At 40.0% G+C, this 22,857-nt stretch overlaps 1 long non-coding RNA gene across 1 annotated transcript in view; it reads right to left on the reverse strand.

The window, feature by feature from the left end:
• Nucleotides 1–893: 893 nt before the first annotated feature.
• Nucleotides 894–22,857, reverse strand: part of LOC110367840 — a 33,327-nt gene continuing 11,363 nt past the window's right edge. Inside the window, exons 2-6 of the long non-coding RNA XR_004932997.1 lie at nt 18,587–18,644; nt 12,952–13,023; nt 1,525–1,578; nt 1,308–1,403; nt 894–1,197 (exon numbers count right to left, since the gene is read on the reverse strand). This is a non-coding gene — a long non-coding RNA (uncharacterized LOC110367840). The remainder of the gene's footprint in view (nt 1,198–1,307; nt 1,404–1,524; nt 1,579–12,951; nt 13,024–18,586; nt 18,645–22,857) is intronic.

A 22,857-nucleotide genomic window follows, 5' to 3' on the forward strand; every position in this document is an offset into this window, starting at 1 on the left:
AAACAAATAACTTAAGACAGGTCAGATTGAAAAACTTTCTCTTGAGTTGAGCCATGAATAAATTCTAAATATTTTTTCTAAATGTTGTAATCTTCAGTTTGTAAAAAAAGCCAGGGTTCTCTGAATGGAGCGGTTTGAAACAGATATATGCTGTCTCTTTACATCTACAACTGTAATCCACATTTTGTTGTATTTTAAATACAGAAGGTAAAACACTCAACTAAATCAAAAAACTCAAGCTTACCATGACTCAAAGTGTCCAATAAATTTGCCACGGTTTTGATTTCAGCATCTATAACATACATTACAGCAGTTTAGTTCATTTACAAATCTATATCATCTTAGTATTGGCAATATTAGTTTAAAATGCATTGCACTCACTGAGTCCATCACATTCTGAAAGGAAAGAAAGTCAGAAATATAAATATTAGTGATTTAAATTGCAATCAAAAGGCTATACAATATAAGAATACCTGTAGTATTCTGTTTGTGACCAACACCTTGGCAGAACATTCTGGGATTATTAAAGTATTTCTAAGTCTGATTCTGATTTCTTTTTCCAGACCACAAGCCATATACTGCATGTCTTTCTCTCTCCGCCATTATTCCTGTCTAGCTACTAATGGAAAAAAACCCTGCTACTACCGTAAAGGAAAAACTCAAAAAGACTGGAACGTAGAGCATCAAAGGACAATATATATTTCCAGGTCAGTTGCAATAGGGTTTAAGTTGAGACATTTAAACCATTACATTGTAGATATGGCTGTATATTATATGTATAGCATCGTTGTTCTGCATGAAGGTAAAACTGCGACAGTGTCAAAGTCGTTTGCAACCTCCGACAGGTTTCCTTCCAGGATTGTTCTGTATTTGCACCATCCAATTTAAATTTCACATCCAAATTCAGTTCTGACCAATCTGACCATAGTTCATAGTGCCATAGCTGATTCTCTTCAACATTCTTTGATGCACATAAACACATGCTCTCTGTCTTAGTTTCACTCACAGAGCAGTCTGGTTTTATCAACACCTCAAATAATAAGCTCTAATAATAATAAACTCTAGGAATGATTGTTTCTTACCTTTTTTAAATTCAATGGATTTGTTGGTTAGTTTGACCAGCAAACACCAGAAGTGTAACATATAGATTGTTTCATTCATTGCAGTTTTCTGACCACATGTTTTATTCGGGTTAATCTAAAAACAAAGAGAAGGATTATTTTGTCACAAGCATCTTAAAAACACGGCAAGTGAAAAAAAGACAACCTCTGAGATTTTGACATGTTATAAGACATGTGCTCACTTACGCCTTCAAAGCAATCTGATAGAATGCAAGCGAAAAGGTTTTTTTCGCTACAGCTTTTGCCTTTTACCATTTTCAATAAAGTGCATTCTATGACTTCCTGCAGAAAGGAAAGGATAGGTGCACACTATTTAAAATGTATGTAAATGAAAAACACATTAAAATGTAGTGAATGTTTTTTCACAGGTTTGCCAAAGTTACTTATTGCATTACTTAGTTACCTTGGAACTGTTGGCACTTATTAGGGAAATGCGCTCAGTCATAGATGTGTTTTTCTGTTGAATAAAACATACGAATTGGTTCAATTCTTTGAGACAGTACATACACCTTATCATAAACATACATTTTCATGCTAAGGTAGATACCATTATGTAGTTTAAAAAACTTCACCAGTGCTAAAGGTTTTTATATATTTACACACACACACACACACACATACAAACACACACACACACACACACACACATATATGATGTCTTGAAAACATTGAGAAGACTCAATGCACATGAAGCAGCGACTCCCAACAACATATCGGAACAGAAGCTTAAAGACTGTGGGCCTCAAAATATACCAGGATGGATCCTCAAAGACTGTGCTGACCAGTGGCTCATATACTCATAGACATACTTTTTAGCACCTCACTGGACCATGCTGTTGTCCCTTGCTGTTTTAAGACTCCAACCATCAAACCAGTGGCCAGAACCCCCACAAGTTCAAAACTGAACTGTTATCTCCGTTACACTCACTCTGATCCTGATGAAGTTCTTCAAGGAGCAAGTGTTAGACAAAATCATCTAGAACCCTCTGACAAGACATTGAGCTGCTTCAAATGCAGAACCACCAGATTCTACAATAATTTATTTCCACAGGTTGTTAGATGGCTAAACTCCTGTTATGCCATCACACCATGGCTAAATTGTATTAATTTTGAACAATGTGTGACATGGGGAAAGAGTAGAGAAAGGACCAGAAGTTTTTCACATCTACAGCCACCAAGGATCCGCCTTCTCAGCAGGGTCCATGCTACAAACCACTCCCCACAGACAAAAGGTGAGAGCACTTCTGACCAGACTCTCAGACGACCACTTTTCTCCTGGAGCCCTCAAGGAGAGGGGGACTGCCACCTAGCCTTCACCTTCTTCTGCCTGAGACAAAGGGAGGAGAGAGCGACTGGCCTGAACCATGATGGGCCCTCCCCGGGGCCTGAAAGATGCACAAGCCAGCACCTGGGAGAGATCCCTCTTCGCTGGAGGATATAACCAGGCAAATCAGAGTTAAGTCTTCTGTCTTAACTTCAGCGTCAGGCGCAGGAGGAAGAAATCTGTCCATGCCAAAAACAGCTTTGTTTATTTCTCTTCAGCTGTTACAGGAAAGGTGACTTGAGACGGCATCCTTTACCCACTTCCCACGCTGAGAGAAAGAGGGAGCTGAAATAGAGACTGCATGGAGCATTGGTCGAGGCCTTCCCCCCCGACCACATGTTTCTGCTTCTAGGCTGCTAAACAGACCAACGATTTTCCCTGCTTTTCCATTGTCCTTCCTTGGATGGCCAAAGTGGACCGGACTCACCCGAGGCACGACAGGTTGGGCAGAGAGACCAACGGGAAAGGTTACACGGTCATTTGGAAATGTTGGTGTAATGCGTCCACATGGTGTTTTTTTTTTCACAAAGAGCTAACGAAATTAGCTCATGCTAGCAGTCGGTATCAGGTCATTACTGGTATGTTCGAATGTGTTTTATGGTTATAACAAAGGTTATCTCCACATGGGTTCCATACACTGGTGGTATATTTATGTTTATGTTAACCAGCTCACTCATTATGACTAAAAATGAAGCTGCAGTCTTTGAAGTTGGCGGCGAAAGTCCACTGGCCAAAATGCTATTAGCCGGTAACCTCCGATTTCCAATTATTCAACACAATCCGTTTTAAAGCATAAGGCTTGTTCGCTTCGCTCTGCCATCGTTCAATAGTGCTATAAGCCTTATTCCCGCATTAATATGGAATACTAATGTCAATTTAAAGGCGTTTTGGTTAACTTAAGGAGTAACAGATTATAGCTCACAAATGGTAGAATCGCATTAATAAAAAAATGTTTTGTGTAACTTGGGATTTGCATTGTGAATGGGTTGAAACACATACCAAATGTTGTTCTGAATTAGCTGTTATACGGCTGTTAGATAATCTAACCTCAATTCACATTCTTTAAGATGAACTTTGGTTCTTTAACTCAAACTAAATGTTATTTCATCAAATAACATTTTGTTTACTCAGGATTCACATTGTGAATGGATTGAAAACATGCTGAATGTTGTCCTTAATTAGTTAAGCTAATTTAACTCCATTCCATGTTTTTCTTTTCTTTTTTTTTTGGGGTTTTTCGCGGCTCTAGTGGCTCGCTTTTTTTTACGAAGGGAGGGGGTTGGAAGAGGGGGAGAGACATGCGGCAAAGGACCGCGGGTCGGAGTCGAACCCAGGTCGACCGTGTCGAGGACCAAGGCCTCCGTATATGGGTTGTGCTACCCGCTGCGCCACGAGCGTGCCCCATTCCATGTTTTTCTTAAGACAGATCTGCAGTGAACTATGATTCACTGAATTATTCTGATTATGATCAACCACTTTCTTTTGTCTTTTGTTTTGGTTTTGCATGTAAATAGTTCCTTAGCTTAGCTTCTTTTATCTTCATTTTGCTTAGTAGTTTAGTTAAGTTTCACTAGCCTAGTAGAGAGGATTTGTTATTTGAAATATAGTGTTAATTCAGATAAACAGCATTATATAGTGATGTTCTCTGGACCTTCATTTTATTTCTGTTATTAAATTCTTGAACTTGAAGAGTAGTTGTCACTCCTTTATTCTATGTGTGTGCAGAATTTGCTGTTAAAAGATTGCTAGTGCTCGAATTCATCCCTTTCAACCATTGTCCTGATATCAGCTTAAGAGCTGATTATCACCAGACAATCTTTAACAGTTATTTATTAAACATTAAATAACTTTAAACAGTGTACAATTGCACAACACTCCCAACAACCCCCCACCCCATACATACAAAAACTAGTCACGTTAGTCACGTTAACTGTACTATCTACACAATCATATGATCCGTTCATTGCTGCAATACATCCTGCTGCTACAAATACTCGCTATATTCATATTGTCTTACAAATAATTTTTCTCTACATAGCAAATAATTTTTTTGATACGCTGCCACATTCCTGACAAATACTTATGTTTATGATGTTTCTCTGTTATCGTCTGTTTTTACTCAAAACCTTGCAAAGAAAATGCTCTCAAATGTACATTGTGATCTCTGTTAGTGCTGTCCATAATCAAGCTGCGGCCGCGCTGCATTTTGGGAAAGCGGCCAGTCGTCTGCTCTGATGCAGGCTCGTTTACGGGGAGGCAGGCCTTGGCCAATAGTTGTGAAGCTTTGCCGGTGACACCGCCCCCTCCCCCCCCCCCTCCCTCCCTGTCATCGTATTAACATTAACGGCTGCAGACAAACGGACCAAGTGGAAAAAGAGGAAGTAAAAAAAACACCAAGTAGAAATACACCAAGTGGAAAAAGAGGAGTAAAAAAATACGAAGTAGAAATACATGAACTGGAAAAAGGGGAGAAGGAAATAAAAAGGGCAGGCTAAAATTCTGTAGGTAAAAAAACAGTTAGAAAAGTTAGAGGCAGAAATAAATCTGTTTCAGAAATAGAAGGATATTAAAATAAAATTTAAAAATATTTATGGTGGAGGAAAAACAGGCTTTAAAAATGTTGCTATAAAAACACGAAGTAGAAATACAAGAAGTGTAAAATGGGGAGAAGAAAATAAAAGGGCAGGTGTAAATCCTTTGGGTAAAAAAACAGCTAGAAAAGTTAGAGGCAGAAATACACAGTGTTGGGGGTAACGCGTTATAAGTAACGCGTTAGAGTACTCTTATTCGTTTTTTTCATTAACGAGTAATCTAACATGTTAGTTTTGCAAATTCAGTAATCAGTAACTCCGTTATTTTCCTAAATAAGCACTCGTTACTCCGTTACTTTAAGAATTTCCCTCGATAAGGAAAGTGAAGTCCCTGCTTTTCTGCATTTAAAATGGTTGGGCAGGTTGCGCTGTGCGTCTTTGTTCTGAGCGTCGTTTCAGAAAAAACGGCTGATCTACACTGAGTAGAAAGCTGCTACTCTGAGTAGTTCTTCCTCCCTTTGTCATTCTCAGCCAGGCCCGTTTTCAGAACAGATGATATTAGTCAGGTAACTAAACACAGCTGCTTGCATCTGTACCCTGCTCTTTGCCTCTCTCTCTCTCCCTGTGTGTGTGTGTGCGCGCGCACCTGTGTGTGTAAGCTACTTGTGTTTGTACCCCGGCAAGATGGCCGAGAAGACAGCATTTGATTCTTGGAGGTAAGCAAATTATTTTGAGTTAAAGGTATACTATGCAACCGGGGTTGATTTTCCAGCGAGGCTCCCCCCAGAGGGCGAAAGTAAAAGTGCACTGTCGTAAAGATGCTCAGCTGTTCTGGTTTCTCAGGCGCGGTTGTTTTGAGCTTAGCAGACAGGCGAACGCAACGAAAAGTGGAAAAAACGGCAGTACAAACAATGACTAACACAGTGAAAGTATGAACATCAAGCTTCCCGCAGCGCTATCTTGGCGAGGCGGCGGCGGCGGCCGCCTCGCCAGTTTTTTTATTATTATTATTATTTTATGTTGGCAAGACGCTACCGCCGCCGCCTCGCCAAGCCGCAGCGGCCGCCTCGCCAAGCCGCGGCCGCTGCGCCAGTTTTATTATTATTATTATTATTAATATTATTATTTATTTATTTTAATTTTTTTTTATCTTGGCGAGACGCTACCGCCGCCGCCTCTCCGCGGTAGCGTCTCGCCAACATAAAAAAATAAATAATAATAATAATAATAAAACTCGATATGCTTGCATGTTTATTTGACGTTAACACGCGGTTCTTTGTTGTTGCTTTCACGCGTGCATATAGTTAATGGCAGGGCAAAAACACAGAGTTCTCGCCGTAAAGCAAGACCGACTGTGTGCGGTCAGAGTGCTCTTGCAATTGCAAGTGCGGTATTTCCCCCACAGACCACCAGGGCGGCCGAGAAAACCTTTGTTCGACCTGAAATGACTCATTTAATCATCCAAAACGGTATGGAACACATTAATTAACTGAAAAATGTTGCATAGTATGCCTTTAAACAGCGAAAAGGACAAGAACATGGGTCCGGCAACACCGATGCGTCGGCGCATGAGTCGAGCTCGTAGAGCAAAACCTGTGTCGATGCGCGTATGCCAGGGGTGTCAAACATACGGCCCGCCGAGCAATGTAGTCCGGCCCGGTGGCTAAATGCATTATATTTTATTTATATTATTTATTATATTTTTTTTTCAGTGTCCTGTCTTACAATGTGGCAATAAGAATTGTTGTCTTAATGCCAAAAAGAGCTCATCAGATTTGACTTTCACAAGTGGAGCAGTACTGCTTTTGCCATAGTGCTCCGCTTGATTTATGAATTTGAATAGTTTTATTATGATTCATGCGGGGAATATCTCAAATGATATGGACACTACAAAGTAGGAGAGCAAAGAAAGAACAAGAAGAAAAAAGAAAAGGTGAAAGAAAGAGGAGATAAAAGGAAGAGAATGATAAAACAATTATTGAAAAAAACATGTACTTCGTTTAATTGAAAATCTGCAGTTCCTATATTGTCCACGAGGGGCGCTGTGTTTTAATTAGCAGATTAAGCTTCAGGTGTGGAGAAATTTAAATCATTTCTTAATTTTTATCTGTTTGATGTATTTTGTCATGAAGGACAGTGTTTTTAAGTTCCAAAAAATGTGAATAAATGTTTTTCAACATTGTATAATCACTGTGATCAGTTCTTATGCATAATGCACAAGTAAATGTTTAACTGAGTAAAAGTATTGTTGAATTGCACATACTTTTCTTAAAAATGCTGAGGTTATTCATAATATATTGTGTAAAAGTGAAATTAATTTAACATAAAAATCAACAACAAGCCCACATTTATTAGTTCTATTTAATCTTGCAATGAGTTTACTCATGTGGCCCTCTTGAGATCAGATTAAGCGGTATGCGGCCCCTCAACCAAAATTAGTTTGACACCCCTGGCGTATGCGCTTCGTGACCGATACAGGAACTGTTTCAAACTGTTTATGTTCCTTCTGAACTGCGCGCGTGTGCATTCGCGCACATCATCTGGATTCAGCGTGCACAGCAAAGCTATGCTGCACAGTAAATAAAATCCCAGCTGAACTGTAAACAAAATAATAACTAGAAAAATTTGCATTTCCTGCGAAAATGCACTGTGAATGCAGATAGCTGAATGATTGAGCAAAGAAGATCTTTGAAGAACAGAAAAAATAGCTGAAAAGCATGGAAGAAGTTAAAAAAGTTGAAGAATTTGAACATGAAAGAATAGCTGAATGATTAGAAGAAGAAAAAACTGAGGGAATGGCACCAAACATTTCCTAACTCATTCTAAACACTGAATCGTTTAACAAAGCAGAAGTAGAATTTCAAACTTGAATATACTGTAGCCATATGTGGGCCTGCATTTCTAGGAGTGAAAGGGGTTTCGCCCCCCATTGAAAAGCATTGGATGTTTGACACCTCATAACTTGGGGATGCTTTATGCGGCGTAGGCCAAATTTCTTGTGGAGCTTTCTCTCTAAAGGAAGTACAGACTCTGTGAAGCAGAAGTTTGTAAGAGCTTCCTAGGGCTACTCCCGGTTAGCATCATGCTAACCATTAGCCGCTAACATGGTTGTGTTCAGTATCACCGTGTGATGGTACTCTGTTAGTTTGGTCCAAATCCTGTACTGGGAAGTGCCTCAAAAAGGGGTGCCAATACTTAATGTCACCAAACATCACCAAAGTTCATGGGTGAGATCGGCCTCCTTTAGCAACTCAGCCTCACCACATCTGGGCCCAGAACTCAACATTTGACCAAAATGGTGTGTAGCGCCATTTCCCACAGCTGGGTGGTGCTGTATTGGCCAATTGGGTCGTGTCTGGGCATCATGCCAGGTCCTGTTGGAAGCATGTGAAATCCAAAAAGTGACAGAAAAGTGGCACATGGCTGATAATCACTTGAAAATTTTAAAATGTTAAGAGGAAGCGAATTTCAGAGTCCTACATTAATCACAGCCACTGCAGTGGGTGTCGAAAGTTGCCATTCTATCCCAATGGAGCCTGTCCCTCTGGTGAGCAGAGTTCCGTCGTCATGGAAACTTGCTCACACCTGCAACGGGCCATTCTACTGAAGTACAGACACTTTGCTTAGAATAAGTAGAGAACTTGGAAATGGAGAAATGGAGAACTTTGACTTGCACAACGCTCCATATCTCCCGATCCATAAATGGTAGAGACGTAATTTTTTCTGCGTTTATTTCTTAACGGATAGGGGAAGAAGACTTGCTATTGGTTTTTGCTGGAAATATTTTAATAAAGGTGTAAAAAATTACGATATAAAGGGGATTTTTAAGGAATTTCAAAAATCCTCTAAAAACGGTCCCGAACAAATCGCTCTAGCTGAAAAAGTATAAGAGATATCAAAATAATTCTTTCACTGTGAGTATCAGCAGGCTATTGAGGACTATGTTGCTCATTTTCATGTTTGTACAAAAATCGGTGTAGGCACAGCAACGATGTAAAAAAGTGGATCATGTGGAAAAATGCAGCTCTAAAGTGTTTTCAGGATTTTGCACATTCGCTACTCCCGAACAAATTGTTCCTGCGGCAAAATCGTAACAGTTATCCAAAAAATTCCTTTTTTTGTGAGTGCCAGAAGGGTTGGGACATTCATGTGTGAAAGTCTCATGCCTGTACATCAAACAGTTTAGGAGTAGCGACGATGCGAAAACGTGTGATGTTTTGGATTTTCAGACGTCATTTTTCAAAACCGCTCCATAGGAAATGAATGGGTGAGGTTCCGGGTTTGTGTCGCTCTGAGGTGATTTGCAAAAAATCTATAAATGCTACACCAATGAGGGTTACATTTCGATGTATAATTTATGTAGATAGGTTGAAGATTGAGCGAGTGAGAAGAAGTTGTTCGGAGAAGAAGAATTTGTTGAATTTCTAGAGTGTGCACTCTATAACTGCCACCTTGACGACCATAGCAACGCATGTTATTTGCTGAATTTTTTGAAAAGCCAAAATTATTTTAAGGAGGTACTATATGAAAATAGTAAAAGATATGAAAAAGCTGAAATATACCATAATAGCTGAAAGATATCACTACATTTTAAAAGTTGAATGGCGTTTCTAGCTGAAAGTAGGCTGAAGCAGTAAGCTGTCAAAAAGCAGCTGAAATGAGCGGAATTTTAGTGAATTACATTCATTTCCTATGGGAGAAAAAAAAAGCTGAAAATTTGCAGAAAAAGCTGAATATTTTCAAAGTTGAAAAGTTAAAAGTACAAAAAGATATAGCCATCGATTCCACAAGAAGCTGAATAGTATATAAGTTGAATGGTTGGAATTGGACAAAAACTGTAGGAGGAGAAGCGAATCAAACTTTAAACAGTAAAAACGTGAAAGAGGATCTTAATAACTGTGAATGCCTACTGCATTCACAGCAATAAAGAGAAACAGGATCTCAAGAACTGTGAATGCAGTAGGCATTCACAGTAATAAACCCCAGCCCGACTCAGTGAGCACCAGGTGCTGATCGGAGCGCACCGCTGATTGATGGGTTGGGCAGACGCAGGCCTGTATTAAGACAATGTGGTGCCCCTGGGCACTATACCTCAAAGGACCCCCCCCCCCCCCCCCCACCCGTGCTGTCCTCCGGTCAAAAACATCAGACATAATCAAGGGGATTTCTGTAATGTAATTTACTATTTACTAACTTACACAACTACATGTAGGCATATGAGCAGTGAGCAATATTCAAATATCTCATTTTAAAATTTTGAAATAAAAAAAATCTTGATTTATTTATCATTTATTATTATTGTGACATCAGTGTTCACAAAACGAATAATGCATGGTCTTTCAACAATTTCAAGTAGATAATATAACAATTTATGAAAAATATATTTTTAAGCATGTGTTATGTGGTGCCCCCCCCCCCCCCCCCCAATGTTGGTGCCCCTGGGCACTGGCCTACTGGCCCTTATGGATAATCCTGCCCTGGCAGACGCCTTTATGGTTGGGCAGGTTGCGCTGTGCGTCTTTGTTCTGAGCGTCGTTTCAGAAAAAACGGCTGATCTACACTGAGTAGAAAGCTGCTACTCTGAGTAGTTCTTCCTCCCTTTGTCATTCTCAGCCAGGCCCGTTTTCAGAACAGATGATATTAGTCAGGTAACTAAACACAGCGCCCGACCAACCATTGAACGTGAGCATGAAAAAAATCCCGATCACTGGAACGCAAATAACGTGATTCACCATGGCAATGACAGGATATAAGTTTGGAATTGCGCATGTCCTGCGAGTAGAATTAGAAATATTTAAAGAAGGCATATGGACAATATTAAACCATAAGAAACAATGTCGTTGCTGCTGAAAACCGCAACAGAAAATTGTTGAAAAAGTCAATGCATGCACGATATGAAAGTTATGTGATGGAGAATTAAAGCTGCTTTCACCACACTTCACTGTTCAACACATAAGGGGGAGTATGTGTGTGTGTGTGGGGGGGGGGGGGGTGGGGGGGGGGGCATTGAATGGACATAGCAGCAAAAAATTTGTAAAAAAATAACTAAAAAAGCCAGAAACGAAAAAGTAACGCAATAGTTACTTTTACTGGTAACTAGTTACTTTTATAGTGGAGTAACTCAGTAACTCAGTTACTTTTTGGGAGAAGTAACTAGTAACTATAACTAATTACTTTTTCAAAGTAACGTACCCAACACTGGAAATAAATAATTGTTTCAGAAATATAAGGTTAAAATAAAATAAAAAGAAATATTCATGGTGGAGTAAAAACATGCTTTAAAAATGTTGCTTTAAAAATACGAAGTAGAAATAGACCAAGTGGAAAAAGGGGAGAAGGAAATAAAAGGGCAGGTGAAAATCCTTTGGGCAAAAAAACAGTTAGAAAAGTTAGAGGCAGAAATAAATCATTGTTTCAGAAATACAAAGGTTAAAAATAAGTCAGCATAAAAGCAAGAAGAAAAGTAAAAATAAAAGTGTAAGTTAAAATATATATTTTTGATGAATAATTGATCAATTGTTGAAGAAATATCTTCTTATTGTTATTTTTTCACAAATTATTAGCTACCTTTTCAAGCAATTTTATATTATTATAAATTTATATATTGTCTTAATATATATAAACATATTTATTTATGTGTGTATTTTTAATTATAGCATGATTGGTCCTCCATTGATTTCAGACCTGAAAAGGATTTATGCTAATTTGATACTCTTGACCAAAAAAGGGGATAAGACATTTGAGGTTATGAAGACTTTTTGCCTCCTTCAAGTTCAGACATAACAATTTCAATTCTTATCAGATATATGGAATATATGAATAAAAAGCATTTTTTCTCTTAAAATACACATACATGTCATAACGTAATCTGGCGCAAACACCCAAAAATCTTTATGTCATACATAACTTTTACACTATAACCCTGTGGCTGGTGATTTTTTTAAATACAAAATTTCTCTGACAAAGACATGTACTTGCATGTGGATAGTTAAAGGCATACTATGCAACATTTTTCAGTTAATTAATGTGTTCCATACCGTTTTGGATGATTAAATGAGTCATTTCAGGTCGAACTAAGGTTTTCTCGGCCGCCCTGGTGGTCTGTGGGGGAAATACAGCACTTGCAATTGCAGGAGCACTCGGCCCGCACTCACAGGCTCAGTAGTCTCGTGTGCATCGCGAGAGTCGGTCTTGCTTTACGGCGAGAACTGCTACACGCCCCCAGTGAAAGGCATGCTTGTTGCTAGATTTGTGCAGTTATCATGGCGGAACTAGCGAGAAAACAGCGAAAGCCCATGTCGGAGCAGGCAAGAAAGAGTAAAATGGCTCTGGACAGAGAGAAGAGTCGTACACGGGTGAACATCGGGCAAGCTTTTTCCCGAATTGTGAGACCTAAAAGGAAAAAAAGGCTGCAAGGCTGACGCGGACCTCGCGTTTCTGCTGATGCGATTGTAAGTATCATTGTAGGGTTTCCCTCACGCTACCGCCTGGCCAACATTCCAAAAAAAAAAAAAAAAAAAAAAAACTAACTCCATATGCGCGCAAAGCTTGTCTCCCCCCCGCTCCGCTCATCCGGTAAGAAAATTCCTAGGAGAAACACTGCATTGGAATGGTTTCTCTCTCTGTGTGCATGTTCATACTTTTACCGTGTTAGTAGACATGGTGATTCGTTGCGTTGCCTGTCTGCTAAGCTCAAAACAACACCCCCTGGATTGACGGAGAAACCAGTAGAACAGCTGAGCATATTTACGACAGTGCACTTTTACTTTCGCCCTCTGGGGGGGAGCCTCGCTGGAAAATCAACCCCGGTTGCATAGTATACCTTTAACTACACAGAAAAATGTCATCACACAACACCTCGGTTAACTTATACTTATGCAAAAAAAAAAAAAAAAAATCTTCACATAGAAAACATTTTTAATAGTTTGTTCAAGTTAATGCATTTGGCTAAAGAAATTAATTGATGTTTACGTACCATGTCCTGTAAATAACCATCACACAGCCATTGCTGCTGCTCCTTTGAAAGGTCAATAAGACTTAAAAAAACCTAGAAAGAATGTAAAAACACCGTTGTTATTTTTATTTTCATGTCACAAAACCTGACAAACAACAATAACATTTATTAAATTAAGATACAACCACAGAATCTGGCATGTTGACCCTCTTTGTCATCCTTTACAAGTCTGCCTAATTAGCCAATTCCAAGGTGCCTTCCATTTTTCAATATTGCCACGAAAATTATCAAGCTTGTACCTGACTGGGAAAAATAGGGCTTCTTTTCATTTCCTTTTTCCCTGATTTTGAGTTGCCTTACAGTCAGAAGCCTTACCACATTTCTCAAGACATTTAAACATTTAATGTCCAGTGACCCTGAGTTTGTTCTCAAGAAACATGTTGACCCATCTTTGATTTGGCAAACACAGACATGCTAATATAAACCACAAATGGTGTACAACCGGGCTATTCAACTGGCACCCTCAGGCCACATCCGGCCTGAGGGGGATTACAATCTGGCCTGCAAATGGCTTCCAAGTAACAATAAAAAACATTCGGAACATTCATTGGATAACACCGAAGGCCAACTACATGGTTGAACAATCATTTTCTTGTACTCTATGGGCCAAATATAAGGTAAGTTTCAGTTTTGTCTTTAACAATCCACAATCAAAGGAGTGTTATGGTGTATGCACACTAAATGCGAATTTGGTGGCCCGAGCAACAGATTTACTGTTTTTGTACGCAGGCAACCCAATATTTAAACTGAACACAGAAGTCTGTGTTCTAGCATGTTTATCATTAAAAGGAAGGAGGTGACAGGGACGACTGACAGGAATGGCTGACCATAGCACAAACTGATAGATGCAGGTTAACCAAGTGATGTAGGCAGAACCAGACTTGATGAGAAGATGCAAGCAGCAGCTGACTTGACCAGGGTTTGTAGTAGGGGTGGGTATTGCCAAAGAAGTCACGATTCGATTCAAATCACGATTCACATGCCATGATCTGATTCTATCACAATACTTTAATTATTGCGATGCATCGCGATGCATTGTGATATTTTCACTGAACACTATTAGAAAAAAATACAGCCATTACCAGTGGCTGACTGGCTGTGTATGATCTGGATAGTGTCTTCAATTTATACATAATTGAAAGAAACTGAATTCATACATAGCTGTGATACCTCCAAACGACTTTTGGAGGTATTGCCATGAAAACAAATATTACTGTTACTGGACACAAATATTACTATTACTGGAGTGGACACACTGAAAAAAAGTGCTTAGGATTTATAAAACTTAAAATAACAAAATAAGGATAATCAGTGCCGTTTACATGGCCTCAGTGTTCCTTTAAACCAATGAAGTTGTATTCCACTTGTTTTTGGCTGATGTTCGCCAACCATTCATGCAATTTTATTTATAGACCAGTTCATTGTTATTGTTTTGATTTGGGTTTGATGGTTGTTGGTATCAGATTGCCAGATCCGTCCAGCAAAAGCCTGAAGGGATGGAGCGAGTCTGTGAAATGCTGGCCAAGTGTTCCGTACGGCAACATATACAGCTGCCTTATAAACACGGCAGGCCAGTACAGAAGAGAGAGCATGGAAGCCATGACATCACTGAACGGCTACAATTATTTTATATCGGGACATACGCACCAGCATCTCCCGCGACCCCATGAGGGATTAAGCGGGTCAGAAAATGGATGGATGGATGGATGTTCAGACATGTTTGTGTAACATACGAAACCGGAGTCGGACAAGGACAGCACCTCAGCAGAGAGGAAGACCCGCCACCGGTAGGTTAAAAAAAACATTGTTCACAGAGGATTATTTTGTTTTCTTTGTCTTATTAATCCATTTCATAGACTCATGCCAGAGGGTTTGCATACATTGTACATGTACGTATATTATTACGAAACGAACGTTTATGTCTTGACTTAAATATACATCCTAATTTTTTATTTATATAATTATTTAAGTAGAACAATGGCTAGTGCAAAATGAAGTTGTATTTACCGGAGATGAAGTGTAGACTGCAAATTCTGTCGTGGTATGATGGCTCCCACAGTCAATTGAGATTGTCGAAGTCGTAGTAGTTGTTTAGATCCCAAAAACAGTACGCTCAAATTCACCCGTTTTGTCACGCTGGTAGGCAAACAATGTACTGTTTTTGCCTACCAGCGTGATCCGGATGTAGCTCGTGACGTCACGCGTGAACCACTCTATTGATTTTTTTAAATTAATTGCTCCACTTGTGAAAGTAAAATCTGTTAAGCTCTGTTTGGTATTAAGACATCAATTCTTATTGTCACATTGCTAGACAGGACACTGGAGGGAAAAAAATACTATATATATATATTTTTAAATAAATACAATTATTAATCAATACTTGCTGTCAAGAATCGATGCAGTAGATTGTGAAAATTAGAATCGCGATGCATCGTTATGAGGATTATTTTGCACACCCCTAGTTTGCAGGCAGGACCAGACTTGACAAGAAGACTGCCGACGTGTTCCCAGCGAGACACAGAAATCTCAAGAACAACCTTTACCAGACGGTTGACACAAGCACAAGTAAACAGACCAGAGTCAGCAGGGCAATACCAGGTCCAGAGAGATAGGCTGAGCAACAAGGCACTGGGAAAGACCACACGTGGGCAGCAGGATCAGATGAGACGCTCTGGCACTTGGAGCCCAACCAAAACCGGTATATGTAGGAGAGTGAAAAGTCCAAAAACAAAAACCCAAATCGTGATATTTACATGTTTTTCTTATGTAGTGATGTACTGATGCAATGCGATGCAAAGCAAGAAAACAGGCATGTTTCTAGTGATCCAAAAGGTTTGATTTCAGCGATTAAAGCTAAGCCAGAGCGATACAACACCTGCAATGGATGTGAAGCAACAGTGGCCAGAGTTGAAAAAACAGGACTTTTGTGTCTTGTCGCGTTGTGACAATCAATCAGGAACTGGATGCGGCTGTGACGTGGGGTGGGTGACGGACTCCAGCAAAGACAAAGCTGTTTTCATTCAGCATACAAGCTGATAGTGGCGGCCTGCGGTCAGCCTGAGTAGTATGACTGAACCAATTATTTCTATGACACAGGTCCAGAAAGGTAACCTGACAACAGCCAGCTGCATGTATCGCTCCGCCTAGCTCCACTCACATACATCTGGGACACCGCCATAGGCATTGCCTTTACTGAAGGCTGGGCCTTATCAAAACTCCTTGCATATGATTGGATAAGCCACTTGTCTGTCATCTTTATCGACGTGCTATTTCAACCAGTCACACCGAAGCTAACCCGTGACGCTGTGAGACCGACGCCGGAAAAAAAAACCTTTTTTTTTTTTTATGTGTTTGCGGCTCTAGTGCAGGGTTTCCCGCAGCGCTATCTTGACAAGGCGGCCGCGGAAAACGTGTCGTCCACCCCCCTCCGCTCCGCTCCGCGAGCCGGTCCGCGGAAAACGTGTGGTCCACCCCCCCCCCGATCCGCGAGTCGGTCCGCCTCGCATAAGCAAATTCCTGCGGGAAACACTGTAGTGGCAAGCGTTTTATTGACAGTGAGCTGACAGGAAGAGGGGGAAGACAGGCGGCAAAGCGCCGCGGGTCGGAGTCGATCCCGGGCCGACCGCGTTGAGGACTAATAGGCCTCTCAATATGGTTAGCGCTAACCGCTAACCGCTCCGGGGACGCGCCCCGGAAAACAAAACTTGCCAAATCCGGTCGGGAGAAGGGCGAAAACATGGTTTCCACCAACAAAAGCCTTCAGAGGCGTTCTCTGATGTTCTTTTAATGAAACAATAGATTGGACAACACAGAGGAAATAGCAGCATCAATGCTAACGCTTGCTTCCTCGATGCGAGCCGCCATTGTTGTTGGAATCTCACGGTGGCTTCTCCACTACGTCACATCCATGAAACACCCGCCCTGCGTCCTGATTGGCCAGACCAATAATTTGGTTGGGGAAATCACTTTCAAGGAGCCGTGTCCCAGATGTATGTGAGTGGAGCTAGGCGGAGCGATACATGCAGCTGGCTGTTGTCAGGTTACCAGAAAGGACCAAGCCTGCAGAAGAGTGAGTGAGAAGACTGGAGTGGCAGGTAAGTGAAAGGGTCACTAGATCAAGTTATTGTACTGCTGTATTTCTGGCTTGTCGCCCGCTGTGCAATTGCTGTCACCTGCCATGCGAATTGTAGGCGATACGTCCGGCAAGCAACAGCACGCAAAACTGGTGACATTGTCGGCGAATTTGCGGTCTAAGGCTACTAATTGAAATGGCCATGTACATTTCTGTTATTGTCTGCGTTAACGGAAATACGTAAAACGTTATTTGGCTGAAAGGACATGAGGTTCATGCAATTTACTTTAATTTGAGATTCTATTTTGAACATGTAAAGTGTAAAAAAAATGGATAGATATTTTCTGATGTTTCTTTTTACAGAAAAGATTAAAGCATTTTCAATGCTTGATGTCTTTATTTGAGTTATGCAAATTACACTTATGATTTCATGCAGTAAAAAGGTAACATTGGATCATTGTAATGTTTTTCTTTTGTTTGTTGTTTAACATAATGACTTTCACTGCCCAATGTCTGGCCCCTGAGCTGCTGGCCTTTACTGTGGCCCCCTAAACAATTAAGTTGAATAGGCCTGGTGTACACTGACCATTATGACTCTTATGGTTAAGGGCTTGAAATATAATTATTCTCCATATCCTTATTAAGCTCATAGACATGCTGGTAAGTTTGTTCTCAGTTTGGGAAGCAACCTGGAATAAAGAGTTGCATAATCATTAACCTTCTTGTTCATTTTCATGCCCAGCTCTGAGCTTTTTGTGTCATGATATAAACAATCTAGTTCTAGTATTTCACTTTTAAATTTTATGTTTTAACTTTTTTTTGTCTTATAACACCCACTACTTCATTCGGTGTCTAAGTTCGTACTCCATCCAGTTGTCACCCATCTTGACATGCATTCAACCGACACTTTATTAGGTACAACTGTCCAATTACTTGGTAACACAAAAGGGGAATTAGCCAATGGAATGAGGGACTTCATGCATTTTGGCATCTAGACATGGTGAGGACAAAAGGCTTGTAATAGAGATCGCAACTTTCAAAATGTTCAAAGTAGCAGAACAAGGAAGAACAGCAATATAAGTGACTAGAAATGGGATACTGTTGCGGGTACCAGGCATACTGGTCTGCTTGGATTTTCACACACAATCATTTCTCAGTGAATGATCTGTAATGGCCAGTATACACTATGCCATTTTGTGCCGTCGCACAATAAAGGAAATGTAGTCTTACAGCGCACAGTGAGACAGATTAAATGATGGCCATTGTTGGCATCTTGTGACCAAAGATATCCTGTGACAAATATCTGAGAGTGTAAGTATTTAAAATGACTATCTCTCAGCTCCACAGGTTCTGAACCCTGCTTCCTGACAAATAAAGCAAAAAAGGAAGAAAAATGAATGTCTGAGATAGCCTGTCCTGTCCTCTTTACAGTTAAAACCAATAAAATACTTTTTTTCAGTTCACCTATATACTTTCAAGTCCTCTTCATAGACTATAAGACTTGTGTGATTAAGTAATACTTACGAGGAGAACAAGATGACTGTAGGATGCCATCCCGTTACAGAAACAATACAGGTTTACTCTGCAATGAGAGAAAACAAGACATAGAATGAGGAAGGAAGCAATCCCAAAGTGGAACAGTTTAATGTGGAGCCATTGTGGCAAAATCTAAGGTTCAGACTTGGAATAGGTGTAGATTAGACTGGCATAGAACAATATTGAGAAGTTCTTGGGTGAGACACAGACAGACATATACAGCATTATTTTGGTTTGCCCATCTGAGATAACTCTATTTGTGTTTTCTTTGCTGGCATTCATGTCCCCCACAGAAAATCTGTGCTCCACAGTGTCACAAAACACTGTTGTACCTTACCTGTTAACTACATATGATTTAGGGTGACCATATTTTGATATCCGAAAAAAGACACACTGTCATAGTTTAGATTTTGTCTTGTTTCTGTTTTGCAATTGTCTTTATTTAATTTGTTCACCTGTCAGCATCGGTTAGCTCACTTCACACCTCGGTCACCAGCCAGTCCTGTTCTGCTCTCATTCATCAGCCATTATTCAGTCAGCTCAGTTCATATCGCAGTCATCAGTCACTAAGCCTGTCCACATTTCAGCCATCAGTCACCGACCAATCAGTTTAGCTTCCTCTCGTCACCACGATTCCTCCGATCAGTTCCACCATTCCTTGTAATTACTTTTACTCTGTTCACCTGCTCACTACCCTATTTATTCCAGCTTCTGTTCTCTGCACTCTGCCAGATCATTTTGAGCCTTTCAGTGAGTCATATCCAGCGTTCTTTATTCTGATTGCCCTGTTGTTACCGGTCCGATTTGCCTCCGAATAACAGAGCCAGCCAGACCCCTGTATACCTGGTTCTCCTGCCTGATTCTGACTGCTAAACTTGTGTGGCCAACCTAGCTTGTTCCTGGACTTTCTGAGCTTGCCTGATCCCTGTCTGTTTACCTTGCTAACCTGTGTACCAAACCTGGATCTGTTTCCCGACTCTGAGCCCGGATTCTGCTCTACACTGTCCTGCCCTTGTGATTTCCCGGTTTTGACTAAGAACTGTTTTTGTGACCACAAGCTCTGTTTCGTCTTGCCCATCAAACTGTCTGCCTGTAGTCCCGGTTCCTACCAACAACCTGTCCTTTAATAGACATTATTTATTATACTTCCTGCTTGTCTGGTTGAATACTGGGTCCTTCAGTTCTGTTCATGACAGACACTTGGCCCGGCCTCGAAACACAAATTCAGACAGGCTTCTCAAAGGTTAATGAACATGCTTTATTGTGCCTCATTGGTAAAAAAATAAACTTCTGTAGTAAAACAAAATCTGTAACAACATGTAACAAAATTATAGCTCTCTTTTCAAATACATAATTAAATAAAATTAAATAATGTTCTAAATATGACCTGTATTAGAAAATCCCGCTTGAACTAAATATCTCTTAATACTGTTTTAATGTAATAAGTAAAACAGTCTCACGAAGATACTAACTCAACAAACAAAAAGGATCTATTCTATTAATCTTTAGCTGTCTTCTTCCTCCCGCTTTTCTTCCCCTTCAGTGACTCAACAGACAGCTGGTTTCTCTCCTTGGTCCACTCGCTCTGCATCAGTGAGAAAACCCTCTCAACATTTGCTCTGTGAAAAGGAAGTGCAAAGACAAACTGTGCAATCTTCATGCCATATTTTTTGTCTTCTCAAAATATTTGGTCCACTTCTGGTACACCTGCAGGCCACTGAACTCCTCATCACTGTTGCACCTTTCTATGAATGTCTTCAGATCTGTGACCTGGTCAAAACACTTAGCATCATCATTTGTCACCCCTTTCTCTCCTAGGTATTTGATGCAGGTCTCCACATCATTCCAGTTTGGTTGGTCACTCAAATCCATCCACATAAATATCGAGAACTCTTCCATGGTAGTCATCCACTTCTGCAGATACTCCAAACATGCACTGTACAGGCCATGCACATCAGCACAGAACTGGTCACAGCCCTTACCAAGTCTACGTTTATTATTTTGTTCCAGTAGTCTCTTAACTTTAAGGGACATGAAGTTGTTGCTCTTGCATTTAAGAAGAATGATGTGGATATTGTTCAATATTTTCTTCACCTCCATAATGGACCTGTTCTTCCGTTCCATTTCTTGAATGATGGTGTTGAAACACTGACATGAGTAAATGCATGTGCCAGAGGTAGAGCTCAACAAAGTCAATTTAAAGAAACTTTTCGAGGGCTATTGGTGGCTTTTGGTGAAAAAGAAAGTATGCTTTTAAAGCTGGAAACATCTGTATCATCCTCTCGTGCTCCTGTTTCCCTTCGAGGTGGACGCCTCAAGTGTCCCTCTGGTTCCTTCCGAGTCGGTTCCCCTCTACCTGGATCCAAGGCTTCCTCTGACGTTCACCTGGTTCCTCCCGCTGCTCTGGATCCCAGGATTCCCCGGTGCTGCTCGGATCCACCTCTGCCTCTGCTCTCTGGTCTCCCGGACACCTGCCAAGTCCACACCGCTTCCTCCCCGGTTCGGTTTCCACGCTTTGTGGTAAGCTTACAAACCTCCGTAGAATCCACTTAGCTTCGCCCTCAATTAATCGTGTTTCTCATTTCTCCAGACTGATCCGGTCTCCAGGCTTTGGTTCCCCATTGTGTTCCGATCTGCTGAGGCAGATCTTCCTCGTGGCTCCTGTCGCTCTAAGCTTAAATAAACCTCTTCTGATCTGAACTGTTTTCCCCGAGTGTTTTCTGCATGTGGGCCAAACACATAAAGCCGAACATGACACTGTAGTGTTCTGATATTGTAATACTTGCAGATTTTTTAAAATTGTGTAATCAATAAAACTGAATACAGCTGCTGCACTTTAAAAAGCTCTGGGTAATTGATAGAAAAGCTGATGCTTCAGTGCCCCAAGTGGAAGCAGAATGCAATAAGTCTAACCTTAAAATATGTAGGCTTGTATTTCAGATTTTATTCATGCTGAAAAAATATAATTCATTTTGTTTGAAGCCAGACCTGTTAATTGTAACTTTGGCCAAATATGATATCCTTCTAATAACTCACACAAACTGTGTGAAAAAATTGACCAAAGCAAAAAATAAATAAACATCCTTCAGGTTTTATACATAACAGAAAATGAAGGGGTTGCATAATTATCCTTTTTTTAAGCATCAAAGCATATGCTCCAAACATTTACCTGATTTTTCTTTAATTCAAAACACAGAACCCAGTGTTTGTTGCTCTGTCTGCAGAAGGAAAATGTGGAACTTCCATTCTAATGTATTTACTTTACAGAAAGAAATCAGGTAATCAAAATGTACTTTTACTGTTCAGTGGATCAATGCAAAAACTGCTCAAAAAGGGCACATCCCCTCTAAAATAGAACCCTTGGGAGGTGCAAAGCTGTTTACTTATACAGCTTTATTGAGCATGTGACAGCATTTTATTTAATGAACAGCAATAGAGCAAATCTAAATAGTTCTGTAAAACAAATTCTGCATAACTCTGATTAGCCTAAATGTTTGGCAGACCGCAAAATTATTGGTTGTTTGAAATAAATTCTAATCTTGTAAAAAGCAAGAAGGAATTCATGACTTCCATATTTCTTACATAGCAGGTTATCAGTGTCAGTGAGAGACCAAACAATTGCTATAAATTCTATATGAGTAAATACTGTAACATATTCTAATGCAGCGTTTGTTTCTACTGCCAATACAAACACTACAATAATACAAGTCAGTGTATATGCCATTTTTCCAATGGCATATTTTCAAACAGGGAACGACAGTAATGCCTTTAACTCAACCATTTTTTTTTTTGTTTTTTTCACATAAATTTGTAATATATGTGATTTAAAAACATCGACAACCAATTTGCATGATTATATCTGGTTTGATCTTGACATTGATATCATTTGCATCCTAAGCCTACGGAAAAACACGTTTTTTTTTTTGTTTTTTACACTTCCATTTTCTTTTCTTTTTTAACTTTTTTTATTGGCGGAAACAACATAATCGACATTTTCTGGATACAGCACGTTCTACCACAAATCAGTCTGAAAAAAGAAAGAGGTAGAGGTGTGCAAGTGTTTCATGTTGTCTACATCATTCTGTTTGTCACAATTTTAGTATGCATTATTTCTTAGTAAGAAACAAAAAGAAAAAAACATAGAGGGAACATTAACATGCAGCATTATTTAACCTCTAAAGCTTAAAAACATTTCAAGCAATGAATTTTATAAATAATAAAATAATATATTTTCACACATTAGGTAGTTCCTCATTTGC

The sequence above is a fragment of the Fundulus heteroclitus genome, chromosome 16 (genome assembly GCF_011125445.2).
Source record: "Fundulus heteroclitus isolate FHET01 chromosome 16, MU-UCD_Fhet_4.1, whole genome shotgun sequence".
Taxonomy (NCBI): domain Eukaryota; kingdom Metazoa; phylum Chordata; class Actinopteri; order Cyprinodontiformes; family Fundulidae; genus Fundulus; species Fundulus heteroclitus.